At 43.5% G+C, this 18,870-nt stretch overlaps 1 protein-coding gene across 25 annotated transcripts in view; it reads right to left on the bottom strand.

The window, feature by feature from the left end:
- Window positions 1-18,870, bottom strand: part of DLG2 (discs large MAGUK scaffold protein 2) — a 1,704,777-nt gene that overhangs the window by 164,984 nt on the left and 1,520,923 nt on the right. The window lies entirely within an intron of this gene.

The following is an 18,870-nucleotide window of genomic DNA, read 5'->3' on the forward strand; positions in this document are numbered from 1 at the left end:
TGAGTTCCCTTTACAACTCACACTACCACCGCCCTCACACAGAGCACTCTACTCCCAACACTTCTGATCATCAAGTGTGCGGAGGTTCTTTTCACACCAACAAGCAATTCTGGGACACCAGCAGGACACCCAAGAATTCAACTCAATTCTGACACTGTTTGCCTGGAAACAGCATCAGATCCCACAGGTTAAGGGCTCAGTCCCAGAAGACTGCTCTGCTTCCCTTCCCCTCCCACCCAGACGTCAATCACAAGCCTGGTTTATCACATGTGCGTCTGACCAACAGGCTATAGATTGAAGGTTCCAAGAACCCCCTCCTCAGGTTCAATTAATTTGCCAGAGTGGCTCACAGAACTCAAGAGAAGTATTTTCCCTACTTTTCCTCCATTGATTATAAAAAGATACGATAAAAGATACAGTTGAACACCCAGATGGAAGAGATGAGTAGGGAAAGGTATGTGGGAAGGGGTGTGGAGCTTCTGTACCTTCTCTGGACGAGCCACTGGCAAAGCACCTCCATGTGTTCACTAACCCAGAAGCTTTCCAAACTCCATCCTTTTGGGATCTTATGGAGGCTTCATCACAAAGGCATGATCAATTCTTAACTCCATTTTCAGGCCTTGTCCTTTCTCAAGAGAAAGGTGGGTGGGGTTGAAAATTCTAAGCTTCTGTCATGGCTTGTTCTTTCTGATGACTAGCCCTCATCCAGAAGCCTACCCAGAGTCACCTCGTTAGAACAGAAGACACTACTTTCACCCAGGAAATTATAAGCGTTTGAGGAGCTCTATGTCAGGAACAGAGGTCAAAGACTAATATTAGAATGAGATGCTCTTAATATTCTTACCACTTAGAAAATTACAAGGATTTTGGGAGCTCTGTGCCAGGAACTGGGGGCCGAGACCAATACATTTTTTTTTTTCTGTTACCTTACACCCCTGTTGGTACTTCAGTTCATTTTTTTTTTCCAGCTTTGCTAAGTCATTTTCTGCTCGCCCATCTTCTTTCCGGCTTCCAAAATTTTGTTCATATTTCTTATGTGTGTTGTCAACACTTAATTCTTTCATGATCTCATAGCTTTATACCTTTTAAAATTCCTTAATTGTTACTTTGGTGAAATTTTGGGAGGGAATAGAAATATATACAGGTATTCAAACTGCCACATTTAACAGGAAGCTCAAAATGTATGTTCAACTTTATTAAATTTAATCTTGGTGCTTTCTTGCCATCAATCTATCTTCTCATGATCACATGGACCCCAGTCTGTCATTACATTACACTGTATCTCCAAACAATGCAACATCTGCAAAAAGTACAGAAGACCTCAGAGATAAGCTAGGCTTCATTTATTTTCATAACTTTCATTTAGTTGTTATTAAAGTTTTTCTTTCTTTTCATATTCACATAGAATCATTGCAGGAATCCATCTATCCATACATTAAAAAATGTGCTGGGAATATAAATAAATCCCTGCCTTCAAAGAACTCACTATCCATTAGGGGATACAGGCAAGAAAACAGACAATGCAAATAAGCTTGGTAAGGAATAAACCAGGAGCTTTATCAGTACAGAGGAGAGGTCCTAACCCAGTGTGAGAAGAACAAAGAGGGTGGTGTTTGAGAGGAGGTAACACTCTTAGAGAAGAGTCCTTAAAGGATGAGGAAGCACTGGGTAGGCAAAGAAGACCAGATGTAGGGATGGCAGAAGGCAGATCAAAGCAAAAGGAGCAGCTGTGTCAAGGCAAAGGCTCGTGCCTATTTTGCCTCTAAGGAGGAGAAATTTCTCTCAATCAATAGCAAGTGCGGGACAAAGGGGACTCAGTCTTGATGAGGTAACTTGATGTCAGTGTCTTTCCAGGAGAAAATGAAAAGCAGTCCACTTATAATGAGCACTTTGGCTCTTGAATTACCAAGTAAAACCACGGTATCAGCAACTCTCGGCTGAGTGAGAAACTTGCTCATAGAACCCCTGCCTTAGTAGGGAAGGATAAAAGAGCTTTGATAAGTATAAAAGCACAGTGTGAGTATACAAGACTATTATTATTACTACCATAATGCCAACCACCACCGCCCCCAGCCCTGAGGCGTCCTCGACAACTTATAAAGTGAAGCATCTTCTCCATGGATTGGAGCAACGGCAACCTCCTGGTTTTAATATCATACGACAGACATGAAAGATGTCAACACTGGGGGGGGGGGGCTGGACAGGACGTCCCTGTACATTTTTGTGCAATTCCATTTGCAACTTTTAAAAGCTAAAGAAAGAGGAAGAAGGAGGAGGAGGAGGAGAGGAGAAGCAGCTTTTCCAGGCCAAAGATGGGGAGCATTTTGTCTGCATTTCCATTCAGGGCTGTAAGGAACTGAACTCAGCGTACTGCTGCAGGTCACTAGAAACGGAAAATCCAATTAAGACGGTGACAAGGGCCTGGCAGAAGGGTAGATTAGAGGCCTGGCACAACCCTGGGGCTCAGTGGAAGGAGGCTGAGTGGGGAAGGTGAAGCATCAGCCTCTAAGCATAGAAACTACAGTAACAATTTTAAAATGTACTCTGAAAATAGTTAGCATTTGATCAAAATCCCCTGTGAAACAAGGTGTTTTTCCTCCTGGACATTCTATTTCCTAGCTCTGCTATCTGGCCTGATCACTGGTGGGCAAACATGTCCCCCAGCTTCTCCCAGCTCCTATGCGTCCCTGGTGCTGGAAGGTAGATGGTAAGAAATTCCAAGGCAGTCGGGAAAGCAGTCTCAAAATCACACACAATGAACAATGCCATCATTAACGACTCGGGGTGTAAGGAACCTGTGGAGTGAGAAATTGTTTTTATGCAAAAGAGTACCTGGATATTTGGATAAAACTGAAGAGATGAGGCAGGAATAAGCAATACAAACTCATTCAGCAAGAACTTCAGTCCTCGTTTTCCTGAGATTGTTTGTGTGCTGGCCATTTTCTCTCATATTTAAATCCCACACTTCTCCTGCTCTGTTTTATATCAAAAGGGCTGACTCTGTGCAAATCCCACTGCCTAGGTGCCCTTCCTAGGCCACTGATGGGAGACTGGAGGATGGGAAGAAGGGAGAAGCCTGGGCGTTCCTCCCTTCTTTCTGTTTCAGGGAGCATTTCGAGAGTGTCTATTTTTCCTCCATGATTTCTATAGATGTTATTTCAGGTTTCCATTAGCATAGATGTGAAGGTTTCTCAGTGTGATCTTGCTCTGGCTTTCTTTTATCAGAACAGAGAAAAGCTTTCTGACTTCATTTAAACTTGTTAGGGGTTTGCTGGAGAATACATTATTTGGCCCCAGTGATCTGAATGTTAAGGGAGGCAGACAAGACTAAGTTAACACAGCCACTCTAAAATCACCAGATAACACACTCAGCAGGTAGCACCAGTGCAAGAAGTGTTTAACTACAATGCTTGCAGTAGACTGAATAACACTCTCCTCCCCAATTATCCACGTACTAACCCACAGAACCTGTGAATGTGACCTTATACGGCAAAAAGGACTCTGAAGGTGTGATTGTGTTAAGGATCTTGAGAATGGGAGATTATCCTGGACTATCTGGGGGGCCCTAAATGTAACCACAAGGGTTAGTGTAAGAGGTAGGCAGGACTGTCAAAGGAAGAAGTAGGAGATGAGACAACAGAAGCAAGAGTTTGAAGTGATGTGAGGAAGGGATCACACGTCAAAGAGCACAGGTGGCTTTTAGAAGCTGGAAAAGGCAAGGGAATGGATTTCCTGGAGAAGCCTCCACAGGGAACCAGCCCTGCCAACACCTAGACTTTAGCTTACTGACACATTTCAGACTTCTGGCCTCCAGAACTGTAAGAGAATAAATCTGTGTTGTCTTAAGCCACTAAATATGTGGCGATTTGTTATAGCAGCAATAGGAAACTAATATAATGCTCTGAAAGTGTACAGATTATTCTTGTTTTAAAAATGCCACATCTTGGCTACCAATAAAAGCCATACATGAATTCTAGCCTGATATAAAAATCCTTAAGAGAAGCAGATAAAACTTCCCCGCCTCAGCTATCACAGTAGATGTCACGATGTGCCTCTCAGATCTCCCCTCAAGACTGAAGAACTTACTCCCCAGCGGAAGGGGGTGAAGAAAGCAGTCACCCTAAGTCTCTCCTCCTTCTGGGGGGCAGCCTGCATATTACCTGTCAGTGAAGGAGAGCAAAGCCCAGCCCCTTTATCCCAACTTAGGACAACAATGAAGGGCCATTCCTTTAGGAGTCTCTGTTGAAATTATATCAACCTCCAACTTTTCCTTCTGCCCAATCCTCCCTTCCTCTGCATTTTGATTCTGAAGCCCTCTCCAATAAATCTCCCACCTGCTCGTCTCCCCCTGAGTGTGTGTGCTTCCCCAGGGGCCCAATCCAGAAAACTGACGTATCTCTATTTTGTCAAAAGCCCTAAATTTCTCTTTATATCTGCAGATGATGATCAATCCACTCTCCTATAATACAAACTAAAAGATAACATAAGAATGCAAGATCCTCTCAAAAGAGAATGTGGCCATTCACAAAGTCTCCCTCAGCAGAGGTCATTGGTGCAGCGTGAGTTAGGGAGTGAGGACAGAAGACAGCGGCAGGACAGGGACAGAGATGGGTCTACCGAGCACTGGCGTTCGTTAAGGAGCTGTACAAGGTCACGGGATGAGCCATCGTTCACTGTGCTTTCTTACTGCGGCCCTCTGAGATAGCTGTTGTTATCCCAGTTTTACAGGTGGGGAATCTGAGGCTCAGAGACGTTAACCGAGAGAGCTGGAGAAGAGCTGAGCCTAGAATTGAATCCAGCATTGTTGGAATACAGTCATCATGTCTTTCTGTGCTATCGGGAGTACGAATTGTTTGGACAGGATTAAGAGAGACAGTATAAGGAGCACTTCTGTACTGACTGCTGAGGAAGATGACTGGGCGAGGTCTGGGCAGGTGAGGATGCTGCTGCTGAATACGCAGGAGGAACATCCCCATTCCCTGGAAATTGTGTATGGCCTGATCCTCTCCCCCAGGCATGCTCCCGCTCTCCTGGGCTTTATCTTTTCGGGATTCTGCGAGGAGCTTTCCCACATCAGTGCTTTGCTCATGTACAGTCCCTCCACTTGGAATGCTTTCCTCCTGTTCCATTTTTCCTCCCAGGTCCAGCTTAAATGCTATCTTCTTTGAGTGTTTGATCACCTTGAACAGAAACATATCTCCTGCCTCCAAATGTCTATGTATTTAGGGTCTCTATTACTTCTATAGTAGTGATCAGGTCCCCAGTATTGTAGTTACTTTTGCATGAATCCTATTTTCCATGCTGAACAGACACCTGAAGGAGAGCTGGCTTAGACATAGTTGAACCCCAAAGAATCAGCATAGAATTATTTGTTGTAATACGTATTTATCACTTACAGTTCTCTAGAATAACTCAGTTCTTTACACTTCTATTTCTTTTAATTGGTAAATGGCCTACCATGTTTATCTTTTATCCTTATCTGCCTGGCAAGCTCTCTTTCTTTAAAATTCAGTGTTCCCTTTAATAGTAAGTCTTCTCTAATCTTGCCCCCTTAAATGGAATTCATCATGCCCCTTCTCATCTTACTCTGTTTCTCACATATGTAGTCACTGTTGCATGTCTGACACTGTTATGACTGTCAGTATGTTTGTTTTACTGGCTCCCCTGCTAGTGGAACGTTGCATGGAGGAAGGCACTGTCTTACTTCACTCTGTATTCTCAGCTCTACTACTAGAGTCCTTAATGTATAATAAATATGGTGCTCAATAAATAATTCAATAAACTGAATTAAGTAAGAACACAGAGTTGAGGCCAAAAAAAAAAAAATCTCAGAAGGAACTCTGAATGTTCATACTTATTGCCAGGGCGACCAGGACCAAATTACTTACCCTCTCTGAGTTGGAAATAATGCCATCTACAATGACAGCACTATGGTGAGGATGACGAAGATAACACATGGGAAAGAGCTGCACAAAGTGGGACCCCCAAAATGCCTACTCTCCTCATCTTAAATTGAAAATTAATCTTTGACCAAAGTGTTCATGCCCTGTGTGTAATCAGGGCTTAGCAGGGGCTTCTAAGCTAATTCAGGACAACATGATGTTTGGAGTAACCCTTCTGTACAGTTGCTGTTATCAATATCTGATAGTGGTGGTGATGATGAAGAAAGAACAACGATGAGGAGGAGGTGGAGGGGGAGGAGGAGAAGGAGAAAGAGGGGGAGGAGGAGGAGGAGGCGAGGAAGAAGAGAACATCCAATGTATTCAACTTATTCTAATGAAATTGCTAACCAGAAGGAGAATGACCCAGGAAATCTAATTTATAATACTGTTTGGTTCTAAATAAAGGGCATCTAATAGGGAGACATGTAAATACTGTTTCCAAAACACACTTCAAGGATTCGATCATGTTTGGAGTTTGCTCCCCACCTGGCTCAGAGTTACCAAGGTCACACTGGCAATCTAAGGACACAACTTCTTCTGGTTGGAGAGAGCCCTGGTGAAGTATCATGAGATGTCGGCCCCTTTGCAGAAAGCAAGAAACCAACCACCTGAAATCAACACACATTAGTTAAGCCGGCCTCTGTTGGCCCAGTCAAATCTCCCTTTCAGAGAACCGAACTCCTCATGGCAGGGAAGAGCATGGTTTCTCCTCAGCTGAAATGCAGACGCATCAGGGTTCACTCCAAAAAGCTAAAAGCTTTCATAAGTGGTGTTATTATGTTCTTTTTCGAATCTTTGCAGTGCAGTTGAACCCCACTGACTGGAGCCACAAGGCAGTGCTTGCAGATGACATAGGAGGGTATCTACCTGGCGACAGTCTGCGCTTGTTTTATTTCTCCACCTGTTACTGAAAAGAGGGAAAGGACCAAGTTTTAAAAGCTAATTACTCACTTTGAAATATGATTATTAAGATGGATAGTGCTCAAGGGCACACTTGAGATGTAGTTGTGTGCTTTTTCAGTGTGTTGTCTTAATATAACTGCGATCTGATTAAAGATGAACTCCACCCGAGGGCGGCCCTTCTGTGTGTCGTATCTATCACGGGTGAGTTGTCACTTCCTTCCAGGATGACCTCTCTTTAATAAGAATTAATAGACTATGTTTTCATTTTCCTTCTTCAGACCCTTTTTTTGAGTTTCATATCCCACCAAACTCATGCGTGACAAGCCCACATCTGTGAGGTTTTATGTGCTCTCTTTTAACCCTTCTAGAAGCTCTGTGTGAATGATGTTCCGATCCCAATGCACATGTGAAAACTGAGGCTCAGACAAGTTACAGAATGTGCCCAAAGTCACACAGCTGGAAAGCGGTGGTGAAAGAGGTGGAACCCCAATCTGGTAACTTCCCAGGGGTGCTTGCTGCTTTAGTTGTGGACACAAAATGACTGTCAATATGAGAAACTACCTAAGCAACAATGAGAAGACAATACCTTTTCTATCACAAGCCCAGTTACTATGATTTAATATTCATTGTGGGCTACACCATATTCCAATGCAACAGCTATGAACTGAAAAAACCTGAGACGGTGCCGATAACATCAGTAGGTTTCCAGCACATCTCCTTAGCGCTCATCTTCTCCTCCAGAGACGGAAGACACAACTCACAAATGAACCATCACTAATGCCAGTGACAGCCTCTCCTCTCTGTCTCCCAAGTGTCCATACACAATTCTTTCAATCAGCATAAATCTTTCCTGTGCATGTTGCCACTACTTTTTTCTTTCTTCTGAATTAAATATATTTTGTCCATAAATCCAAGAAGGCTTCACCTTGGGCCACCTGAGAATTCCTAGATTGGTGACTATCAATCACTATACCTGCCACATCCATTCATGAAACCTGGTAAAATATTAGTCACTTCTTTCCATTTCCATCATAGGAGGAATGTCTTTGGGGGGCCATTTTCACAAAGAAATAAATATATTAGTGAAAGTGATTATGCACATCCAAGGACTAGGAAAATAAACCACATGAGGGGGGAGGCTGAGAAATTTTTCTTAGTTGGTGAACATGAAACTTTAGAAAGCTGCGCTTATCGTAGTATGTGGAGAAGGCCAGGTGTCCATCAGACTGGGAGTTCCTAAAGCAGTGACTGTGTTTTTTCCATCCTTTTTGCCACCTCTCACCCTTATGTGATGCAATTTGTACCAACTAATTTAAAGGACCATTTGGGGCTGGGTCTCTAGATGAGAATTAGAATAGCAGAGAATGTACCTCAAAGGCCTTAGCTTGGCATTCAAGGCTCTTGTGATCTGCCTCCAGCCTCCCTTTCTTCTTACTGATGACCCTCCTTCACAAGAGTCCCAGTGTTTTCAGAACATACATTGTACTTTCCTATTCCTGTTGCTCTTAATTCTAATTTTTCCTCCCCTTACAATGATGCTTCTTCTCTCTTTGCTGACATTCTAACCAATCTTCATGACCCAGAAAAATGACCCCTTCCTCATCTAAATATTTCCTGATTCCCCTGGTCACAATGAAACTGCCTCCCTCACGGAGCACACCGTCGTGATACGTCAGCCCTGCTCTGAACCCTGCTGCGTACATGTGCCTTCTCCCCCTTCCTGGAGGACACCACTGCACAACACCAGGACAGCGTCCTGGCTCTCCCTCTAACAACTGATGCCCCCACAGAGATTTGTATCTAATGGATATTCAAAAAGCTCTGCAGAAACTGCAATAAGATAAATCACTTTATTTTAACGTATGATAGTATCTCCTCGAGATGAGGATGACAACCTGGTCCAGAATTTGGCTTGCAAGGTCAGCTTGGAGCAACTTGAGATGAGAGGCATGGGTGACATGGCTCAGGGATTGGTTCAGGCCCAGAACAAGGGGAACAATGAACCCAGACAAGCGTGTATACTTTTTATAGCAGGGAGTTGTAGGATCCCAGTCCGTGTGAGGGTGGATGGTGTCTTCATGCCTAGGTGGCCTGGCACACCCTCTGTGGCCCCCACACAGCCATCCAGTGCTTCTCCATCTTGGCACTTGCCATCAAACTGTGCTGTAATGGGTGACTACTCTGTCCTTCGCCACTAAGGACCAGGATGTGACCATTACCAGAGTCTCAGCACCTAGTTCAGTACTTAGCACAAAATCAGTCCTAAATAAATAGATAAAGGTCTGTTAAACAAATAAAGGGAAAAATCAGGAAGAAAAGAAGGCAAGATAACAGACATGCACGTGGACGTTTCCAGTTCAGCTTCTCAGGAAAAGTGGTGGAGATCCTGAGCTTGGTGGGACAGACACTGTTACTGACTTCACCACAAGGTACCCAGCATTTCCGGTGCAGAAAAAGCAAAGCTGCTGGGAGAGGCTTTGTTGGATGCTCCTCCTGGGTCAGCTGGGACGTGCTCTGGGAGCAGGGGGATGTCCCATTCCCTGCCTAGAGCTCACAGCAACTGCTCTTAACCCTGGGGGCACGCTCAAGTGTGTAGATTTAAAAGAAGCAAAACCATAAATTCTCAAACAGTCTTGAGAGATTTGATTTTGTTATTCACATTCATTTAAAGAAAAGAGAAAACTGACAACGTGTAGGTCATCGAGACCACGCAGCAGCTCTCCACATCTCTATACCTGGGCCTATCACTCCTCCCCAACCTGGACTGCCAAAATCTCACTGCCTAAATTCAAATCTAAAAGGATCCAATCCATTGCTCCAATGTATATTTTTTTTCCTAAATTGCCATCACCTACTGTTTTACTGTCTCAGCAGGGAACTGTTGGCATCATAGTGCTCTGAGGACGTTGTGCTCATCCAAGTCCTGGCATCTCCTCACAGTTGCCTAAACAGTGCTGCGGGAATTCTGCAGATGTGACTTGAAATTTCTAGGAGAGGCTCTGCCACAAAGGCACCATGGTCAGCACCCAGCTCCTCTAGCCAGAACCTGCCTGAGACAACACAGACCAGGGAACAATTTGCAGCACTTGCTGGCTGTGCAGAGAACTCAGAAATGTTAACAGATGGCACGAAAAACACAACCCTACACAGTCAGCAGGGTGACACTCATTAAGAATCACTTCTGAACCCACTTTCAGTAAAATCCCTTTCCAGTGAAATATCACTTTCCCTAGACCATCAATCTGCTTCAGCAAAAGTGACTACAGGTACTGTAATGCCAGGCCTGGCTGAAGCTCTGCAGATGACGAGAGACTCTCTCCGAGCCTCAGGGACCTTCCATTCATCCTTTCCTCCGGGATAGGTCCTGATCACCTCTTCTCTCTTCACTTCTGTGGATGGGACCGGAAGTCAGGTGGCACTCAGAACTGAGGTGTCCCCTCCCTATCCTGATGCTCATCACCCTGCCTACCTTCCTTCCCCAGCAGAAGGGGGCAACGGGGAGAAAGTAGAGAAGAATGCATGGAGGAACCTGTTATTCTACAGGTCAGAACCTGCTCCAGAGTGGGAATTTATTTATCCTCACATTTTTTCAAGTACATTCCTAACTCGTTTCTCAAGGGAAATCATTCCCTTCTTCCCTCTCCTCCTCCCTAGTGGAACACAACAAGCCCACTGCAGGCTGTAAAACTGCATTTTGTTGTGCTTTACATGCCATGAATGAATCAAAATACTGATATGTGAAACTAAGGCCAGATGAAAACAATACCGGCACTAGGTAATGATTCTTAGGTCGCAGATTCCAGGCTGCTTTGTGCTCACTGACATAGAAACCCAACCACTTGTTCCTCCAAGAGGTAGAACCTCCGACAGTCACAGATTTTCATACCTCCAGGTCTTCTCTCTAAAAGCCGCTTCCACTTATAACCCCAATGGCACCTCCCGAAATCCTACTCATGCTTCAGGACACCGCACAAAGGCCCCCTCTTCTAGTCAACGTGCAAGAGTTGTTCTTTCACCTGCGCTCGCCTTTCACCTGTGTTCCCATAGCTCTTTCTTACAGCATGTAGACTGGGATTTGTCTCATTCTGTCTGTGATTTCTTGCTGCTACAACTCCAGTGAAAAGGAAATAAACATTATTTCTATTGCCTGGCACGGTGAGACAATTGGCTTAAGAAAACTGACAGACCTCTTGAATGAATTCCCCTAGTGCACTAACCCCACTATTAGAGGTGAAGTGAGAAATCACATGGGTGAGGCACCTGACGCTGTACAGATGCCTCAAGGCTGACATCCATTAGTTGGTTGTTAACCTGGGATCGAAGAGACCTGGGTTCTAATCTCAGTCTGCCACTAACATTTTCCTCACAGCTCACATCATGTTTAACCTTTGGTTTACCACTTACTTACTCAGTAAATCTTACCAGTAAACTTTGTCTTTGTTCCAATGTTGTTTACCAATAGTATCCATGTTTTCACATACCCTCTACCCTTATGATCTGCTTCTCACTACCAAAGACAGTAGGCCAAGAGAACACTCATGGTTGCCTACAGAAAATAAACTCAGATTTTCTTTCATGAACAGACATACCTGTGAGAACATGGCTGCAGAGGAAAGCAGAGGTGCCTGTGCTGTACAACCCTGGGCAAGTCCCGACACCTCTGTGAAATAAGCCCAACAGCCACTACCCGCCAAGATGGTATGATTACGAGCACGTAAGAGCTAAGGTCTGGAAAACGCATAGCAAGAGGCACCCCCCAAACGTTGGCTATGCCTAGTACTTCCGTGTGAGTTCTTCACTATGGTCCAGTTGCACGGTGCCTCCTTATTCTTGCTTGTTGATAGTGAATCAACAGATTTCAAACTGGACACTTTCTATGTCTACAGGACTTTCTGGAAGATTATTTTTGTGGTTCCTGCTTTCTGAATAAGGGTGGATTTTGATGTGAAATGTCCCAGTATGTGTTTGTACCTCAAACACAAAGAGATATCTTATTATTTCTGAAAAACGCAGCTGTACTGTGATAATCTAAATTTCCTACAGACACATGAGATAAGCAAAAAATTCTTGCCAAAAATGATCAGTCCAACCAACCATAATTATGTTAATTCTATCCAACTGCCAGCAAAGAGATCAAAGGTTAAGTCTGTTCTCAGCTTCACAGGATGATAATGATAATAAACATAGCTATTCTTAGTAGCTAAAGTACATTCTGCGATTGTAACTGACACCATTTGACTTTCATTTTTTGGTAAGCTAAATGACTTGCAATATATTTCCTTGTTTGAAATAACAGATCTTTTAGCTAGTGAAAGTCACCTTTGCCCAGTGTGATCCCACCTTCTCATTCACAATTTGCTCTAATGCTTGGGAACATTGCTTTAACAAATGTGACAAAGGACTTTAAAAAATATCTTCTCCCTTGGAAAGCCCTAAGACTGCATATCTTCTCCAGCTCTCCACATTTTGTGCACTTTCTGAGTTTTGCCAAACTTCTCTCTGATGTGTTCACTGATTTTTCCAGGGCTGAGCATTTACTATGTGCCAGGAACTATACTGAATGCCTTATGTAGAGATTAATCTAATTTATCCCCTCAACAACCCTGTGGTGGGTGTTAGCATCACCCGTGGTTTACAGAAGCAGACACTTGCTCCAGGTAATACAGGTGGAAACCAAATGATGGATCTCAGATTTGAAATCAGGTCCATGTGTTCAGATGCTACACTCTCAGCTGATATCCTGTACTGCCCTGGCTGCCTGCCCACAGCTGTCTTCACTGCCACATCTCAGTGCCTGTCACAGTTCATGGTATATATTAGAAACAAAATTAATGAATATGGATAATAGTTATAGTGATAGCCAACATGTTCTAAGCATTTACTTGTGCTAGACAACATTCTAAGAACTTTACATGTATAAATGCATTCAATCCTAACAAACCTATGAGGTAGTACTATTATTCCATTTTATAGATGACGAAACTGAGGTACACAGAGATTAATTAATGAGAGAGGATCAGCCCCAACCTCTATCCCTTATCTATCTTTGATCCACACCCAAACTACAGGGTCTGGAGTTCAAATATCCTCTCTGCTCAGATATAAAGTATACACTCCTATCCCACTTTCTGGAGTTTATTCCTTTACCCTTCTCTGCTCTATTCTTAAATATTTCCTCCAGGAAATTATTTCTCCCAGGTGCTATAAGGCTACCTGCCTGGCAGGTTTGGTTTTCTTCTCACAACCTGACCCATCCAGTTTGGCATGTCAATGAGGCTCTAACTGTCTTTCCTTGTACACAACAACCTTGTATAGCAAGGACTGCCTTCATTTTACAGACAAGAAAGCGGAGGAGCAGGAAGGCTCAGTTAGTCACCGATCTGGGATTTGATAGACAACGTGGCTCCAGAGCCTGGCCTTTATTCCACACACTGCCAGATCAGGGATGAATCCCTTTCTCCCTTCTTCAAATTCCCAAAGACTGCAGTCGGCCAATATAGATCCCAGGCTAAACTATACTGATCTACATTGTACTGCATTGTACCTGATTTTATGCTGCGTTGTCCTGGTATGTAATTGCTGTCAATATGTGGCCTATTTGATCGTAGTCCACTTAGGAGATCATGCCGTCCCCTTCCTTTTGTGGCCCTGAGACAGCCTCCCTCAATGCTGGACTTGTTATTTGCTGAATTCCACACTGTAAGTTCACATTGGAATGTCTGCTCAAGCAGAGCCAGAAGATTCCTATAATTCCAGCCCACTAGGAAGAGTTTCCCAAGTGCTAACCTAAGGCTTCTATTGCTCCTGCTCCTGCCACACATACACTCTTCCCGGGGCACTCGCCTCTCATTCACCTACCATCTTCCCCGCACTCCTCTTCTTTATCGACTTTACCACGTTTCCTTCCGCACGTCCTTCAGGCATCTCAGGTGTTAAGGCTGAACTCATACCTCCAGAAATTTGTTCCTGCCCCTGGAATGGACTGTGGACCTCCTAGTTTCCCAAGTCAAAACCATCAGCAGGGAGCAGCTTTAGAAATTTGTGTCAAAGGCCTAATATTAAAGTTAGTAATAATAAAAACCACCAAGGCTGTATATCAAATTTATACATTCCATTTGGTTTTTCTAATTTTGGCCAATATAATTATCCAAATATGGAAAAGTTTTCTGTTTCTCCACATATAATAGATAATCCATGTTATTTCTGCTTGAAAAAACAAATGTACATCCCTACTTCTTATGTGCATATAGGCTTTAGTGAGCCAAAAAAGCGAGAAAGTGAGACATTCTTTCCCCCTCAAAAAATAAACATTAATTTAATTTCTATTGCGTTTCAGGTCACAGGTATATTACTTAATGTAATCCAGACAACTAGCCTATGAGGTAGGTTTTATTATTACCATTTTACAGATAAGTAAAGCGAGGCCCAGACGAATGAAGTGAGTGCCCAAGTTCACATGGCTGACAAATGACAGTGACAGGATTTAAACTCATATTTGCCTTTACAGCCTATAAGCACTCTTTTTATACCATACTGTCTCCAAATAAACCAAATCTGAAAGCAGGACCAAAAAAATGTGATAATGAGTTTTGCTTACTTTTCTTACATCAGGTAGACTACACGCTCCTTAAAAGTGTTAACTATCAAGTTTCCAAACTAAAATACTTGCAAGTACTAGTTATTACTATTGTAACTGATGATGACTCATATTGAGACTTTCCAAATAAATCCTATATATCTGAGATAACTGAGACAAAAAGATTGTTCTAGAGAGTGAATAGAAGCTGATACTTGTAAAAAAAAAAATCTGCAAAAGCATAGGGCTGTGTGTTTGTTTTTTGAGCACCTACTATGTCCTGGAAACCACAGTAGTCAATAGTCTTGGAGAAATAAGACACAATCTAGGTCTTCAGGCACTCTTAGGCCAGTGGGGAGTAAACACAAAAACAATAATGTGTAAGAATCCCGCTCAGTTCTACGACAGAAGATGTTATGAAGCACGTCACACATCAGGAGCAGGCAAACCATGTGTGACCACCACCATGTCTTCTTTGACTCTGTGCTATTTTCAGAATATGAATCAAGGGCTTAACAGTTAAAAAATTGAGAAATTTCATTTCAAAATTCACATTTGTGGCTCCCACAAAAGTGAAAAGTCTAATGACACTGAGCTCTGATTCCCGTTCATCCACCATCAACCTGAGCCCAGTAGCTGCTGCCTCCAAGGATGGTGTGCCTCTATATTTGTAGATAAGGATCCATGTTTCTTTAAACTAACAATTTTCAGGAGAGTTACCTAAGACATCTTCTACCAGGAGCACATCTGATATACTATTTCACCTTGGAAACACTGCGCATGTGACCACGGATAAAGTCACGCACTGACATTTAGGTGACATGCATAAAAATTATCAAGGCAGTATTGACGGGAGGAGAAAGGACTGAGGTACATAAGTGTGCGTGTAGGTGCAGTGGAAAGGAGTGATGGGAAGATAGAGAGAAAGGTGATAAAATTGTACTAGTTGACCTCCCTCCCTCGTTTCATCTCTCCATATCCATACACTCCTCTTGACTTCTCCAGAGTTCATGTCCTTCCCCTTGCGGTTCACAGCTTGGATCCAGGACAAAGCAACCGCAAGTGCTTGAGACAGCTCCCACCCCAGACTCTGTAGGGCACTGCAGAGCTGCCTCCACGGGGGGTTAAGGAATCAACTGTCCCTCACATGTCTAGATCAAGACAGTGTACAAAGCACAGTGATCTCCTGCTGGAGGCAGATATGACAGTGACCAGCAAATCCTCAAGACAGAGTAAGTGAATCTTCCATGTAAGTGAATGCAATGATGCATGCCCTGATGTGTTCATTTCTCATCCTTGCATCTCCTGTGTGGAGGCAATGTTTGTGTCTCTGTGGGACATTTGTGTTTCAATATATTTGGACTAGGTTAATATTAACTTCTACTGATAAATGTCTTTTAAAATGGTCTATATTATCTATGAGAGAATGTATGCTTTGAAGCATGTCTAAGTGGCCTTCAAAGTCAATACAAGCTAAAATGGGGCTCTATCTGCAAAAAGCAAGCACTGTAAATTAAAACATCATTATTTGGCCCCAAAGGTACATCCTCTGCTGTTCCCTTTCTCATCTTTGAATTATCTACCTTGTCAGGCATGTCACGGAGAGCAGACAGAGTGGGCCAGTGCGGGGCTTAAAAGGGAACAATGATTTCTAAAGAATCTACACTGTGCCTGGCTCTATTAAGCGTGTAAATGCACTAACTGACTTAATCTCTCACACCGAAATGTGAGCCCTGTGAGGGGAACATTTTGCCTCTTCATTCACCCCCTTACTTACAGAGCAAGTCCTGGCACATAGGAGGTGCTTGCTCTGGCTATCATACAGGCTCCTTAACCCCTGACCCCGATGCTCCCCACCGAATCACAGGGGCGAGAAGCCTGAGAACCATCTTCCTAGAGTTTCTTGTCAGCAGGATTGCAGTCTAGATTGTTCCGACCAGAGCGCCCTGCGTGAGTTTGGGGAGGTGGAAGGGCGGTGGCAGACTGGCACGGGATGTTGCGTTGCTATAGCCTCTCGTGGTTTCCTCAGACTCCGCAGCTCACTGATGGTTTCCAGCTTCAGGGCTGCGATGGCTTCCACGGCTCAGGCAATGGCTTCCTGAAATTCCCCAGTTTGAGTGTATCTGCCTCCACCCTGGACTAGCAGTCCTCCAACCCTTCCAGCAATTTCTAAGCACATTAATACCCTAAATTACATCCCTGTCTGCTTAAAACACACAAGGTGCCGTCTGCTTTCCTGACTGATTTAACGTTCCATAAACATTTGGAAAAACAACCAACTCAGCGGGCAGTGGTAGCCCCACCTGCAGCTGTAGAACAGAGGCTCCTAGGGATGAAATGACTTAAGATTACACAGCAACTGTTAAACGTCAGAGCTGAGAGCTGAGCCCTGTCTGATGCTGAAGCGCTTTTGCTTTTTCCATTCAGATACTGCCCTCAGTAGGTACAACACATCACGTGGCTGCTGAAATCCTATCTCAGAAGTTAAGAGCTGCTGTTTTCATCGTTCCTCCTGCTAGTGCACCATTGTGGCTGGAAACCCCCCTATAAATTGGAAGGGTACATTAATCCCCAAGACAAGCTGTCTATTAAATATGTATGAGACCCAGCAGGATGCCCTGTTAACGTACATTGTATCTGCATTATCAGTACAGATACTGTGTGTGTGTGCACATGGTGGAAGTTTGCAAAGCATTAATTGAGTGACTGAATAAATGTACGGAAGTTCACTGGTTTCTCTTGGCCAGAAGTTCCTTTGCAGAGTGTCTGCTCTGACTCAGGTGTCATTTGGGTCATAAACCACTTGTGGGCTGGTAATTCGATTAACCTTAATGCCTGGATCCCTCCCACTGTTCAGCACGGGAACAGTATCTCCTAGGCTTCTGATTTTCCTTGAAGAACTTCACTTGTTAAGAGCATTATAATTCTGAGGCAGATAGAGACAAGAATCTGTCCCTACTTTCCAAATGAAAGCTCCAAATGAAAGACTGAGGCACTGAAACTAATGACCTACTTCTGTTGCAATGTGGTAGAAAAAGCATTGCATTTAGAACCAAACAGATCTGGCTTCTCATACTGACCATCCCCTAACACTCGCTACACCCGAAACCTTAGGCGAGCTGTTTCTGCGACCTCAGTATTCTCTCTTATATAATGGCAATAGTGAAATTTCTAGAGCTACTGGAAGGAAGAGCTATTACAGACAGAAAGCACCCAGCACAGCATCTGGCCCATACATGTAGATTCAGGGAGTGAAAACAGTATTATCATGATTAATACTGAGGAAGGGTCTGTTGATACACAGGCTACTATCTTGCAGGCTGGTCCGTGTTAGTCCACAAGGCTCGCCAGGCACACACGGGCAGCAGTACTGTGGATGAGCACTTAAAAACACGTTTTTCACACTTACAACTATACTACCTAGAGAGGTTATATAATTACAAAGAACTGAGTGTCTCCCTATTATAACTTCTGTAGGTTTCATGGTGTCTGGTGCCTTTGGGTTGGGGAGAGTGGGAACGGCTGGCACAGAATGGGTGGAGGAGAACCATCACACCTCATTCTCCTTTAAGGTGAGATCCAAGATTAGGCCCCCTAGAAGATTCTGGGGGTGGACAGGTAGAATTGAGTGCCTTTTGCATGCCAAGGAGTCATAGTTAAAGCTGCAGGAATGAATGAGGTCATGAATAGTTTGGGAGTAAATGAGGGAAAACTGAACCACACTTGACTTCAGGAAACTCACAGTACCAGTCTCTAGCTTGGTGCTTGGCACACAGCAGATTCCCAATGAACATTTGTTGAGTCAGTAAATAAATATCAGATTGGAAAGTATATCAATCTTCCTTAAAATGCCTATGTCCCTCCCTTTTCTGGTGATCCAGACTCAACTTACCTTTGAAAAGCTAACTGAAGTATGTGTACTTTCTGAATATTCAGAGTTTCTCAGTTTGAAAAGCCTTCTTTGTTGGGGGGAGGGTATAGCTCAGTGGTAGAGTGCATGCTTGGCATGCACGAGGTCCTGGGTTCAATCTCCAGTAACTCCACTTAAAAAAAAAAAAAAAAGAGAGAGAGAGAAAAAAAAGAAAAGTCTCCTTCTGAAAGTCCATCAATCAGCACTAATATTCTCACTTTCCTAAGAAATGGCGGGCACTGTGAGTTTTCCTATCCCACTTACAGAGCCTAAGATCCAACTAGACTTTAAGAACAGAAAATGTGGTTTTTTTTTGTATGTTTGTTTTTTGGGTTTTTTTTTTTTTTTTTTGTTTTTGCATAGCTGGAAACTCCTCAGTGTCCAGCAGGGTGCTTGGCCACCAGGCTCTCAATCAATAGGGACTTAGTGCTTGATTAATCAACTAGTTTTAAAGTCACAGAGGGAAGAAATAAATGGAATTCTTTGGAACCTTAAAAGTGTTGAAAGATAAAATGAATGCACATAAACTGTGCTCAGCT

Source organism: Camelus ferus, chromosome 10 (genome assembly GCF_009834535.1).
Source record: "Camelus ferus isolate YT-003-E chromosome 10, BCGSAC_Cfer_1.0, whole genome shotgun sequence".
Classification (NCBI taxonomy): domain Eukaryota; kingdom Metazoa; phylum Chordata; class Mammalia; order Artiodactyla; family Camelidae; genus Camelus; species Camelus ferus.